At 40.9% G+C, this 12,116-nt stretch overlaps 18 non-coding genes and 1 pseudogene across 18 annotated transcripts; all 19 read left to right on the plus strand.

The window, feature by feature from the left end:
• The first annotated feature begins 210 nt into the window (after nucleotides 1–210).
• On the plus strand, nucleotides 211–324 carry LOC114851518 (5S ribosomal RNA; annotated as a pseudogene).
• Nucleotides 325–856: 532 nt separating this feature from the next.
• Nucleotides 857–974, plus strand: LOC114851504 (5S ribosomal RNA). Its single transcript, XR_003785130.1, has one exon. It is a non-coding gene; the product is annotated as a 5S ribosomal RNA (ribosomal RNA).
• A 533-nt stretch (nucleotides 975–1,507) lies between these two features.
• Nucleotides 1,508–1,626, plus strand: LOC114851499 (5S ribosomal RNA). The gene has a single exon (XR_003785126.1). It is a non-coding gene; the product is annotated as a 5S ribosomal RNA (ribosomal RNA).
• A 527-nt stretch (nucleotides 1,627–2,153) lies between these two features.
• LOC114851447 (5S ribosomal RNA) lies at nucleotides 2,154–2,272 on the plus strand. The gene has a single exon (XR_003785076.1). It is a non-coding gene; the product is annotated as a 5S ribosomal RNA (ribosomal RNA).
• Nucleotides 2,273–2,815: 543 nt separating this feature from the next.
• Nucleotides 2,816–2,934, plus strand: LOC114851511 (5S ribosomal RNA). The gene has a single exon (XR_003785137.1). It is a non-coding gene; the product is annotated as a 5S ribosomal RNA (ribosomal RNA).
• Nucleotides 2,935–3,464: 530 nt separating this feature from the next.
• LOC114851453 (5S ribosomal RNA) lies at nucleotides 3,465–3,583 on the plus strand. The gene has a single exon (XR_003785081.1). It is a non-coding gene; the product is annotated as a 5S ribosomal RNA (ribosomal RNA).
• A 529-nt stretch (nucleotides 3,584–4,112) lies between these two features.
• LOC114851490 (5S ribosomal RNA) lies at nucleotides 4,113–4,230 on the plus strand. Its single transcript, XR_003785117.1, has one exon. It is a non-coding gene; the product is annotated as a 5S ribosomal RNA (ribosomal RNA).
• Nucleotides 4,231–4,766: 536 nt separating this feature from the next.
• LOC114851521 (5S ribosomal RNA) lies at nucleotides 4,767–4,885 on the plus strand. The gene has a single exon (XR_003785143.1). It is a non-coding gene; the product is annotated as a 5S ribosomal RNA (ribosomal RNA).
• A 537-nt stretch (nucleotides 4,886–5,422) lies between these two features.
• Nucleotides 5,423–5,541, plus strand: LOC114851481 (5S ribosomal RNA). The gene has a single exon (XR_003785109.1). It is a non-coding gene; the product is annotated as a 5S ribosomal RNA (ribosomal RNA).
• A 533-nt stretch (nucleotides 5,542–6,074) lies between these two features.
• On the plus strand, nucleotides 6,075–6,193 carry LOC114851533 (5S ribosomal RNA). Its single transcript, XR_003785154.1, has one exon. It is a non-coding gene; the product is annotated as a 5S ribosomal RNA (ribosomal RNA).
• Nucleotides 6,194–6,725: 532 nt separating this feature from the next.
• Nucleotides 6,726–6,844, plus strand: LOC114851545 (5S ribosomal RNA). The gene has a single exon (XR_003785166.1). It is a non-coding gene; the product is annotated as a 5S ribosomal RNA (ribosomal RNA).
• Nucleotides 6,845–7,378: 534 nt separating this feature from the next.
• Nucleotides 7,379–7,497, plus strand: LOC114851556 (5S ribosomal RNA). Its single transcript, XR_003785177.1, has one exon. It is a non-coding gene; the product is annotated as a 5S ribosomal RNA (ribosomal RNA).
• A 537-nt stretch (nucleotides 7,498–8,034) lies between these two features.
• LOC114851567 (5S ribosomal RNA) lies at nucleotides 8,035–8,153 on the plus strand. Its single transcript, XR_003785188.1, has one exon. It is a non-coding gene; the product is annotated as a 5S ribosomal RNA (ribosomal RNA).
• A 532-nt stretch (nucleotides 8,154–8,685) lies between these two features.
• Nucleotides 8,686–8,804, plus strand: LOC114851579 (5S ribosomal RNA). Its single transcript, XR_003785197.1, has one exon. It is a non-coding gene; the product is annotated as a 5S ribosomal RNA (ribosomal RNA).
• A 537-nt stretch (nucleotides 8,805–9,341) lies between these two features.
• Nucleotides 9,342–9,460, plus strand: LOC114851590 (5S ribosomal RNA). The gene has a single exon (XR_003785205.1). It is a non-coding gene; the product is annotated as a 5S ribosomal RNA (ribosomal RNA).
• Nucleotides 9,461–9,992: 532 nt separating this feature from the next.
• Nucleotides 9,993–10,111, plus strand: LOC114851594 (5S ribosomal RNA). The gene has a single exon (XR_003785209.1). It is a non-coding gene; the product is annotated as a 5S ribosomal RNA (ribosomal RNA).
• Nucleotides 10,112–10,647: 536 nt separating this feature from the next.
• On the plus strand, nucleotides 10,648–10,766 carry LOC114851595 (5S ribosomal RNA). The gene has a single exon (XR_003785210.1). It is a non-coding gene; the product is annotated as a 5S ribosomal RNA (ribosomal RNA).
• A 532-nt stretch (nucleotides 10,767–11,298) lies between these two features.
• LOC114851512 (5S ribosomal RNA) lies at nucleotides 11,299–11,417 on the plus strand. Its single transcript, XR_003785138.1, has one exon. It is a non-coding gene; the product is annotated as a 5S ribosomal RNA (ribosomal RNA).
• A 531-nt stretch (nucleotides 11,418–11,948) lies between these two features.
• LOC114851596 (5S ribosomal RNA) lies at nucleotides 11,949–12,067 on the plus strand. The gene has a single exon (XR_003785211.1). It is a non-coding gene; the product is annotated as a 5S ribosomal RNA (ribosomal RNA).
• Nucleotides 12,068–12,116: the final 49 nt, after the last annotated feature.

A 12,116-nucleotide genomic window follows, 5' to 3' on the forward strand; every position in this document is an offset into this window, starting at 1 on the left:
CACAAATACAAGTAATGATTTTGCTTCTATATATTTTTGTTTAAAGGGAGAGCGAAATACAAAAAAGGGGATATGTGTTTAAGGCCAAAATGGCCACCTTCTGTGTACGTCCCAAAATGCTCTAAGTCCTTTATAAAGCCACATTCAGGCAAATAGATGCAACAGCGAGGCTTGCCAAGCTTAAAAGAGCTCCTGTCCATGCTTGCTCTCGCTTACGGCCATACCACCTGGGCACGCCCGATCTCGTCTGATTCGGAAGCTAAGCAGGGTCGGGCTGGTAGTACTGGATGGGAGACCGCCTGGGAATACCAGGTGCTGTAAGCTTTTACATTTCTCCTCAACCTAGCAGAGCGGGCGTTTGTTTCAGGTCCACATATACATGCACCGGTTATGGAAAAGTGTTTTCTTTCTGTTTTATGCAGTTATTATATGATTTATTATGTATCTTCTGCAATTAATATCATACTGTATGTTTTTCATTACTTGTATTTATGTATTTGACATTTCACCTAGATTGTTCAATTATTTGTTAACTCTATAATTGCATCGTTCTTAAGACAGAGCGCTATTGCTTGCAAGAATTTTCTGTTTCAGTCACAGTGCTGCTTTTGCTTTGTTCACAGTTCATGCCTATGGTCGGTGACACATTACAAGTAATGATTTTGGCTTCTATCTATTTATTTGTTTAAAGGGAGAGCGAAATACAAAAAAGGGGATATTGTGTTTAAGGCCAAAATGGCCACCTTCTGTGTACGTCCCAAAATGTCTAAGTCCTTTATAAACGCCACATTCAGGCAATAGATGCAACAGCGAGGGCTTGCCAAGCTTAAAAGAGCTCCTGTCATGCTTTGCTCTCGCTTACAGCAATACCACCCTGAGCACGCCCGATCTCGTCTGATCTCGGAAGCTAAGCAGGTCGGGCCTGGTTAGTACTTGGATGGGAGACCGCCTGGGAATACCAGGTGCTGTAAGCTTTTACATTTCTCCTCAACACTAGCAGAGCGGGCTGTTTGTCAGGTCCACATTATACTGCACCGTGTTTATGGGAAAAGTGTTTTCTTTCTGATTTTATGCAGTTATTATATGATTTATTATGTATCTTCTGCAATTATATCATACTGTATGTTTTTCCTTACTTGTATTTTTATGTATTTGACATTTCACCTAGATTGTTCAATTATTTGTTAACCTTATAATTGCATCGTTCTAAGACAGACGCTATTGCTTGCAAGAATTTTCTGTTTTCAGTCACAGTTGCTGCTTTTGATTTGATCACAGTTCATGCCTATGGTCGTGACACATACAAGTAATGATTTTGGCTTCTATCTATTATTTGTTTTAAAGGGAGAGCGAATACAAAAAAGGGGATATTGTGTTTAAGGCCAAAATGGCCACCTTCTGTGTACGTCCCAATGCTCTAAGTCCTTTATAAACGCCACATTCAGACAAATAGATGCAACAGCGAGGCTTGCAAAGCTTAAAAGAGCTCCTGTCATGCTTTGCTCACGCTTACGGCCATACCACCCTGAGCACACCCGATCTCGTCTGATCTCGGAAGCTAATCAGGGTCGGCCCTGGTTAGTACTTGGATGGGAGACCGCCTGGAAATACCAGGTGCTGTAAGCTTTTTCTCCTTAAACCTAGCAGAGCGGGCTGTTTGCTGAGGTCCACAATATACTGCACCGTGTAATGGGAAAAGTGTTTTCTATCTTATTGCATGCAGTTATTACATGATTTATTATGTATCTTCTGCAATTAATATCTTATGTTTTTCATTACTTGTATTTTATGTATTTGACATTTCACCTAGATTGTTCAATTATTTGTTAACTCTATAATTGCATCGTTTTAAGACAGACGCTATTGCTTGCAAGAATTTTCTGTTTTCAGTCACAGTGCTGCTTTTGCTTTGTTCACAGTTCATGGCTATGGTCGGTGACACAATACAAGTAATGATTTTGGCTTCTATCTATTTATTTGTTTAAAGGGAGAGCGAAATACAAAAAAGGGGATATTGTGTTTAAGGCCAAAATGGCCACCTTCTGTGTACGTCCCAAAATGCTCTAAGTCCTTTATAAACGCCACATTCAGGCAAATAGATGCAACAGCGAGGCTTGCCAAGCTTAAAAGAGCTCCTGTCATGCTTTGCTCTCGCTTACAGCCATACCACCCTGAGCACGCCCGATCTCGTCTGATCTCGGAAGCTAAGCAGGGTCGGGCCTGGTTAGTACTTGGATGGGAGACCGCCTGGGAATACCAGGTGCTGTAAGCTTTACATTTCTCCTCAACACTAGCAGAGCGGGCTGTTTGTTCAGGTCCACATTATACTGCACCGTGTTATGGGGAAAAGTGTTTTCTTTCTGATTCTATGCAGTTATTATATGATTTATTATGTATCTTCTGCAATTAATATCATACTGTATGTTTTTCATTACTTGTATTTTATGTATTTGACATTTCACCTAGATTGTTCAATTATTTGTTAACCTCTATAATTGCATCGTTCTAAGACAGACGCTATTGCTTGCAAGAATTTTCTGTTTTCAGTCACAGTGCTGCTTTTGCTTTGTTCACAGTTCATGCCTATGGTCGGTGACACAATACAAGTAATGATTTTGGCTTCTCTCTCTATTTATTTGTTTAAAGGGAGAGCGAAATACAAAAAAGGGGATATTGTGTTTAAGGCCAAAATGGCCACCTTCTGTGTACGTCCCAAAATGTTCTAAGTCCTTTATAAACGCCACATTCAGGACAAGTGGATGCAACAGCGTAGGCTTGCCAAGCTTAAAAGAGCTCCTGTCACTGCTCTGCTCTCGCTTACGGCCATACCACCCTGAGCACCCCGATCTCGTCTGATCTCGGAAGCTAATCAGGGTCGGGCCTGGTTAGTACTTGGATGGGAGACCCGCCTGGGAATACCAGGTGCTGTAAGCTTTTACATTTCTCCTCAACCTAGCAGAGCGGGCTGTTTGCTCAGGTCTACAATTATACTGCACCGTGTTATGGGAAAAGTGTTTTCTTTCTTATTCTATGCAGTTATTATATGATTTATTATGTATCTTCTGCAATTAATATCTTATGTTTTTATTACTTGTATTTTATGTATTTGACATTTACCTAGATTGTTCAATTATTTGTTAACTCTATAATTGCATCGTTCTAAGACAGACGCTATTGCTTGCAAGAATTTTCTGTTTTCAGTCACAGTGCTGCTTTTGCTTTGATCACAGTTCATGGCTATGGTCGGTGACACAATACAAGTAATGATTTTGGCTTCTATCTATTTATTTGTTTAAAGGGAGAGCGAAATACAAAAAAGGGGATATTGTGTTTAAGGCCAAAATGGCCACCTTCTGTGTACGTCCCAAAATGCTCTAAGTCCTTTATAAACGCCACATTCAGGCAAATAGATGCAACAGCGAGGCTTGCCAAGCTTAAAAGAGCTCCTGTCATGCTTTGCTCTCGCTTACAGCCATACCACCCTGAGCACGCCCGATCTCGTCTGATCTCGGAAGCTAAGCAGGGTCGGGCCTGGTAAGTACCTGGATGGGAGACCGCCTGGGAATACCAGGTGCTGTAAGCTTTTTTCTCCTTAAACCTAGCAGAGCGGGCTGTTTGCTGAGGTCCACAATATACTGCACCATGTTATGGGAAAAGTGTTTTCTATCTTATTGCATGCAGTTATTATATGATTTATGGCGTATCTTCTGCAATTAATATCTTATGTTTCTCATTACTTGTATTTTATGTATTTGACATTTTACCTAGATTGTTCAATTATTTGTTAACTCTATAATTGCATCGTTCTTAGACGGACGCTATTACCTACAAGAATTTTCTGTTTTCAGTCACAGTGCTGCTTTTGCTTTGTTCACAGTTCATGCCTATGGTCGGTGACACATTACAAGTAATGATTTTGGCTTCTCTCTATTTGTTTTGTTTAAAGGGAGAGCGAAATACAAAAAAGGGGATATTGTGTTTAAGGCCAAAATGGCCACCTTCTGTGTACGTCCCAAAATGCTCTAAGTCCTTTATAAACGCCACATTCAGGCAAATAGATGCAACAGCGAGGCTTGCCAAGCTTAAAAGAGCTCCTGTCATGCTTTGCTCTCGCTTACGGCCATACCACCCTGAGCACGCCCGATCTCGTTGATCTCGGAAGCTAAGCAGGGTCGGGCCTGGTTAGTACTTGGATGGGAGACCGCCTGGGAATACCAGGTGCTGTAAGCTTTTACATTTCTCCTCAACACTAGCAGAGCGGGCTGTTTGTTCAGGTCCACATTATACTGCACCGTGTTATGGGAAAAGTGTTTTCTTTCTGATTCTATGCAGTTATTATATGATTTATTATGTATCTTCTGCAATTAATATCTTACTGTATGTTTTTCATTACTTGTATTTATGTATTTGACATTTCACCTAGATTGTTCAATTATTTGTTAACTCTATAATTGCATCGTTCTAAGACAGACGCTATTGCTTGCAAGAATTTTCTGTTTTCAGTCACAGTGCTGCTTTTGCTTTGTTCACAGTTCATGCCTATGGTCGGTGACACAATACAAGTAATGATTTTGGCTTCTATCTATTTATTTGTTTAAAGGGAGAGCGAAATACAAAAAAGGGGATATTGTGTTTAAGGCCAAAATGGCCACCTTCTGTGTACGTCCCAAAATGCTCTAAGTCCTTTATAAACGCCACATTCAGGCAAATGAATGCAACGGCGAGGCTTGCCAAGCTTAAAAGAGCTCCTGTCATGCTTTGCTCTCGCTTACGGCCATACCACCCTGAGCACGCCCGATCTCGTCTGATCTCGGAAGCTAAGCAGGGTCGGGCCTGGTTAGTACTTGGATGGGAGACCGCCTGGGAATACCAGGTGCTGTAAGCTTTTACATTTCTCCTCAACACTAGCAGAGCGGGCTGTTTGTTCAGGTCCACATTATACTGCACCGTGTTATGGGAAAAGTGTTTTCTTTCTGATTCTATGCAGTTATTATATGATTTATTATGTATCTTCTGCAATTAATATCTTACTGTATGTTTTTCATTACTTGTATTTTATGTATTTGACATTTCACCTAGATTGTTCAATTATTTGTTAACTCTATAATTGCATCGTTCTAAGACAGACGCTATTGCTTGCAAGAATTTTCTGTTTTCAGTCACAGTGCTGATTTTGCTTTGTTCACAGTTCATGCCTATGGTCGGTGACACAATACAAGTAATGATTTTGGCTTCTATCTATTTATTTGTTTAAAGGGAGAGCGAAATACAAAAAAGGGGATATTGTGTTTAAGGCCAAAATGGCCACCTTCTGTGTACGTCCCAAAATGCTCTAAGTCCTTTATAAACGCCACATTCAGGCAAATAGATGCAACAGCGAGGCTTGCCAAGCTTAAAAGAGCTCCTGTCATGCTTTGCTCTCGCTTACGGCCATACCACCCTGAGCACGCCCGATCTCGTCTGATCTCGGAAGCTAAGCAGGGTCGAGCCTGGTTAGTACTTGGATGGGAGACCGCCTGGGAATACCAGGTGCTGTAAGCTTTTACATTTCTCCTCAACACTAGCAGAGCGGGCTGTTTGTTCAGGTCCACATTATACTGCACCGTGTTATGGGAAAAGTGTTTTCTTTCTGATTCTATGCAGTTATTATATGATTTATTATGTATCTTCTGCAATTAATATCTTATGTTTTTCATTACTTGTATTTTATGTATTTGACATTTCACCTAGATTGTTCAATTATTTGTTAACTCTATAATTGCATCGTTCTTAAGACAGACGCTATTGCTTGCAAGAATTTTCTGTTTTCAGTCACAGTGCTGCTTTTGCTTTGTTCACAGTTCATGCCTATGGTCGGTGACACAATACAAGTAATGATTTTGGCTTCTATCTATTTATTTGTTTAAAGGGAGAGCGAAATACAAAAAAGGGGATATTGTGTTTAAGGCCAAAATGGCCACCTTCTGTGTACGTCCCAAAATGCTCTAAGTCCTTTATAAACGCCACATTCAGGCAAATAGATGCAACAGCGAGGCTTGCCAAGCTTAAAAGAGCTCCTGTCATGCTTTGCTCTCGCTTACGGCCATACCACCCTGAGCACGCCCGATCTCGTCTGATCTCGGAAGCTAAGCAGGGTCGGGCCTGGTTAGTACTTGGATGGGAGACCGCCTGGGAATACCAGGTGCTGTAAGCTTTTACATTTCTCCTCAACACTAGCAGAGCGGGCTGTTTGTTCAGGTCCACATTATACTGCACCGTGTTATGGGAAAAGTGTTTTCTTTCTGATTCTATGCAGTTATTATATGATTTATTATGTATCTTCTGCAATTAATATCTTATGTTTTTCATTACTTGTATTTTATGTATTTGACATTTCACCTAGATTGTTCAATTATTTGTTAACTCTATAATTGCATCGTTCTAAGACAGACGCTATTGCTTGCAAGAATTTTCTGTTTTCAGTCACAGTGCTGCTTTTGCTTTGTTCACAGTTCATGCCTATGGTCGGTGACACAATACAAGTAATGATTTTGGCTTCTATCTATTTATTTGTTTAAAGGGAGAGCGAAATACAAAAAAGGGGATATTGTGTTTAAGGCCAAAATGGCCACCTTCTGTGTACGTCCCAAAATGCTCTAAGTCCTTTATAAACGCCACATTCAGGCAAATAGATGCAACAGCGAGGCTTGCCAAGCTTAAAAGAGCTCCTGTCATGCTTTGCTCTCGCTTACGGCCATACCACCCTGAGCACGCCCGATCTCGTCTGATCTCGGAAGCTAAGCAGGGTCGGGCCTGGTTAGTACTTGGATGGGAGACCGCCTGGGAATACCAGGTGCTGTAAGCTTTACATTTCTCCTAAACACTAGCAGAGCGGGCTGTTTGCTGCAGGTCCACAATTATACTGCACCGTGTTATGGGAAAAGTGTTTTCTATCTGATTGCTATGCAGTTATTATATGATTTATTATGTATCTTCTGCAATTAATATCTTATGTTTTTCATTACTTGTATTTTATGTATTTGACATTTCACCTAGATTGTTCAATTATTTGTTAACTCTATAATTGCATCGTTCTAAGACAGACGCTATTGCTTGCAAGAATTTTCTGTTTTCAGTCACAGTGCTGCTTTTGCTTTGTTCACAGTTCATGCCTATGGTCGGTGACACAATACAAGTAATGATTTTGGCTTCTATCTATTTATTTGTTTAAAGGGAGAGCGAAATACAAAAAAGGGGATATTGTGTTTAAGGCCAAAATGGCCACCTTCTGTGTACGTCCCAAAATGCTCTAAGTCCTTTATAAACGCCACATTCAGGCAAATAGATGCAACAGCGAGGCTTGCCAAGCTTAAAAGAGCTCCTGTCATGCTTTGCTCTCGCTTACGGCCATACCACCCTGAGCACGCCCGATCTCGTCTGATCTCGGAAGCTAAGCAGGGTCGGGCCTGGTTAGTACTTGGATGGGAGACCGCCTGGGAATACCAGGTGCTGTAAGCTTTTACATTTCTCCTCAACACTAGCAGAGCGGGCTGTTTGTTCAGGTCCACATTATACTGCACCGTGTTATGGGAAAAGTGTTTTCTTTCTGATTCTATGCAGTTATTATATGATTTATTATGTATCTTCTGCAATTAATATCTTACTGTATGTTTTTCATTACTTGTATTTTATGTATTTGACATTTCACCTAGATTGTTCAATTATTTGTTAACCTTATAATTGCATCGTTCTAAGACAAACGCTATTGCTTGCAAGAATTTTCTGTTTTCAGTCACAGTGCTGCTTTTGCTTTGTTCACAGTTCATGCCTATGGTCGGTGACACAATACAAGTAATGATTTTGGCTTCTATCTATTTATTTGTTTAAAGGGAGAGCGAAATACAAAAAAGGGGATATTGTGTTTAAGGCCAAAATGGCCACCTTCTGTGTACGTCCCAAAATGCTCTAAGTCCTTTATAAACGCCACATTCAGGCAAATAGATGCAACAGCGAGGCTTGCCAAGCTTAAAAGAGCTCCTGTCATGCTTTGCTCTCGCTTACGGCCATACCACCCTGAGCACGCCCGATCTCGTCTGATCTCGGAAGCTAAGCAGGGTCGGGCCTGGTTAGTACTTGGATGGGAGACCGCCTGGGAATACCAGGTGCTGTAAGCTTTTACATTTCTCCTCAACACTAGCAGAGCGGGCTGTTTGCTGAGGTCCACAATATACTGCACCGTGTTATGGGAAAAGTGTTTTCTATCTTATTGCATGCAGTTATTATATGATTTATGACGTATCTTCTGCAATTAATATCTTATGTTTTTCATTACTTGTATTTTATGTATTTGACATTTCACCTAGATTGTTCAATTATTTGTTAACTCTATAATTGCATCGTTCTAAGACAGACGCTATTGCTTGCAAGAATTTTCTGTTTTCAGTCACAGTGCTGCTTTTGCTTTGTTCACAGTTCATGCCTATGGTCGGTGACACAATACAAGTAATGATTTTGGCTTCTATCTATTTATTTGTTTAAAGGGAGAGCGAAATACAAAAAAGGGGATATTGTGTTTAAGGCCAAAATGGCCACCTTCTGTGTACGTCCCAAAATGCTCTAAGTCCTTTATAAACGCCACATTCAGGCAAATAGATGCAACAGCGAGGCTTGCCAAGCTTAAAAGAGCTCCTGTCATGCTTTGCTCTCGCTTACGGCCATACCACCCTGAGCACGCCCGATCTCGTCTGATCTCGGAAGCTAAGCAGGGTCGGGCCTGGTTAGTACTTGGATGGGAGACCGCCTGGGAATACCAGGTGCTGTAAGCTTTTACATTTCTCCTCAACACTAGCAGAGCGGGCTGTTTGTTCAGGTCCACATTATACTGCACCGTGTTATGGGAAAAGTGTTTTCTTTCTGATTCTATGCAGTTATTATATGATTTATTATGTATCTTCTGCAATTAATATCTTACTGTATGTTTTTCATTACTTGTATTTTATGTATTTGACATTTCACCTAGATTGTTCAATTATTTGTTAACTCTATAATTGCATCGTTCTAAGACAGACGCTATTGCTTGCAAGAATTTTCTGTTTTCAGTCACAGTGCTGCTTTTGCTTTGTTCACAGTTCATGCCTATGGTCGGTGACACAATACAAGTAATGATTTTGGCTTCTATCTATTTATTTGTTTAAAGGGAGAGCGAAATACAAAAAAGGGGATATTGTGTTTAAGGCCAAAATGGCCACCTTCTGTGTACGTCCCAAAATGCTCTAAGTCCTTTATAAACGCCACATTCAGGCAAATAGATGCAACAGCGAGGCTTGCCAAGCTTAAAAGAGCTCCTGTCATGCTTTGCTCTCGCTTACGGCCATACCACCCTGAGCACGCCCGATCTCGTCTGATCTCGGAAGCTAAGCAGGGTCGGGCCTGGTTAGTACTTGGATGGGAGACCGCCTGGGAATACCAGGTGCTGTAAGCTTTTACATTTCTCCTCAACACTAGCAGAGCGGGCTGTTTGTTCAGGTCCACATTATACTGCACCGTGTTATGGGAAAAGTGTTTTCTTTCTGATTCTATGCAGTTATTATATGATTTATTATGTATCTTCTGCAATTAATATCTTATGTTTTTCATTACTTGTATTTTATGTATTTGACATTTCACCTAGATTGTTCAATTATTTGTTAACTCTATAATTGCATCGTTCTAAGACAGACGCTATTGCTTGCAAGAATTTTCTGTTTTCAGTCACAGTGCTGCTTTTGCTTTGTTCACAGTTCATGCCTATGGTCGGTGACACAATACAAGTAATGATTTTGGCTTCTATCTATTTATTTGTTTAAAGGGAGAGCGAAATACAAAAAAGGGGATATTGTGTTTAAGGCCAAAATGGCCACCTTCTGTGTACGTCCCAAAATGCTCTAAGTCCTTTATAAACGCCACATTCAGGCAAATAGATGCAACAGCGAGGCTTGCCAAGCTTAAAAGAGCTCCTGTCATGCTTTGCTCTCGCTTACGGCCATACCACCCTGAGCACGCCCGATCTCGTCTGATCTCGGAAGCTAAGCAGGGTCGGGCCTGGTTAGTACTTGGATGGGAGACCGCCTGGGAATACCAGGTGCTGTAAGCTTTTACATTTCTCCTCAACACTAGCAGAGCGGGCTGTTTGTTCAGGTCCACATTATACTGCACCGTGTTATGGGAAAAGTGTTTTCTTTCTGATTCTATGCAGTTATTATATGATTTATTATGTATCTTCTGCAATTAATATCTTACTGTATGTTTTCATTACTTGTATTTTATGTATTTGACATTTCACCTAGATTGTTCAATTATTTGTTAACTCTATAATTGCATCGTTCTAAGACAGACGCTATTGCTTGCAAGAATTTTCTGTTTTCAGTCACAGTGCTGCTTTTGCTTTGTTCACAGTTCATGCCTATGGTCGGTGACACAATACAAGTAATGATTTTGGCTTCTATCTATTTATTTGTTTAAAGGGAGAGCGAAATACAAAAAAGGGGATATTGTGTTTAAGGCCAAAATGGCCACCTTCTGTGTACGTCCCAAAATGCTCTAAGTCCTTTATAAACGCCACATTCAGGCAAATAGATGCAACAGCGAGGCTTGCCAAGCTTAAAAGAGCTCCTGTCATGCTTTGCTCTCGCTTACGGCCATACCACCCTGAGCACGCCCGATCTCGTCTGATCTCGGAAGCTAAGCAGGGTCGGGCCTGGTTAGTACTTGGATGGGAGACCGCCTGGGAATACCAGGTGCTGTAAGCTTTTACATTTCTCCTCAACACTAGCAGAGCGGGCTGTTTGTTCAGGTCCACATTATACTGCACCGTGTTATGGGAAAAGTGTTTTCTTTCTGATTCTATGCAGTTATTATATGATTTATTATGTATCTTCTGCAATTAATATCTTATGTTTTTCATTACTTGTATTTTATGTATTTGACATTTCACCTAGATTGTTCAATTATTTGTTAACTCTATAATTGCATCGTTCTAAGACAGACGCTATTGCTTGCAAGAATTTTCTGTTTTCAGTCACAGCGCTGCTTTTGCTTTGTTCACAGTCCATGCCTATGGTCGGTGACACAATACAAGTAATGATTTTGGCTTCTATCTATTTATTTGTTTAAAGGGAGAGCGAAATACAAAAAAGGGGATATTGTGTTTAAGGCCAAAATGGCCACCTTCTGTGTACGTCCCAAAATGCTCTAAGTCCTTTATAAACGCCACATTCAGGCAAATAGATGCAACAGCGAGGCTTGCCAAGCTTAAAAGAGCTCCTGTCATGCTTTGCTCTCGCTTACGACCATACCACCCTGAGCACGCCTGATCTAGTCTGATCTCGGAAGCTAAGCAGGGTTGGGCCTGGTTAGTACTTGGATGGGAGACCGCCTGGGAATACCAGGTCCTGTAAGCTTTTACATTTCTCCTCAACACTAGCAGAGCGGGCTGTTTGTTCAGGTCCACATTATACTGCACCGTGTTATGGGAAAAGTGTTTTCTTTCTGATTCTATGCAGTTATTATATGATTTATTATGTATCTTCTGCAATTAATATCTTATGTTTTCATTACTTGTATTTCATGTATTTGACATTTCACCTAGATTGTTCAATTATTTTTTAACTCTATAATTGCATCGTTCTAAGACAGACGCTATTGCTTGCAAGAATTTTCTGTTTTCAGTCACAGTGCTGCTTTTGCTTTGTTCACAGTTCATGCCTATGGTCGGTGACACAATACAAGTAATGATTTTGGCTTCTATCTATTTATTTGTTTAAAGGGAGAGCGAAATACAAAAAAGGGGATATTGTGTTTAAGGCCAAAATGGCCAACTTCTGTGTACGTCCCAAAATGCTCTAAGTCCTTTATAAACGCCACATTCAGGCAAATAGATGCAACAGCGAGGCTTGCCAAGCTTAAAAGAGCTCCTGTCATGCTTTGCTCTCGCTTACGGCCATACCACCCTGAGCACGCCCGATCTCGTCTGATCTCGGAAGCTAAGCAGGGTCGGGCCTGGTTAGTACTTGGATGGGAGACCGCCTGGGAATACCAGGTGCTGTAAGCTTTTACATTTCTCCTCAACACTAGCAGAGCGGGCTGTTTGTTCAGGTCCA

Source organism: Betta splendens, chromosome 2, assembly GCF_900634795.4.
Source record: "Betta splendens chromosome 2, fBetSpl5.4, whole genome shotgun sequence".
NCBI classification, from domain to species: Eukaryota; Metazoa; Chordata; class Actinopteri; order Anabantiformes; family Osphronemidae; genus Betta; species Betta splendens.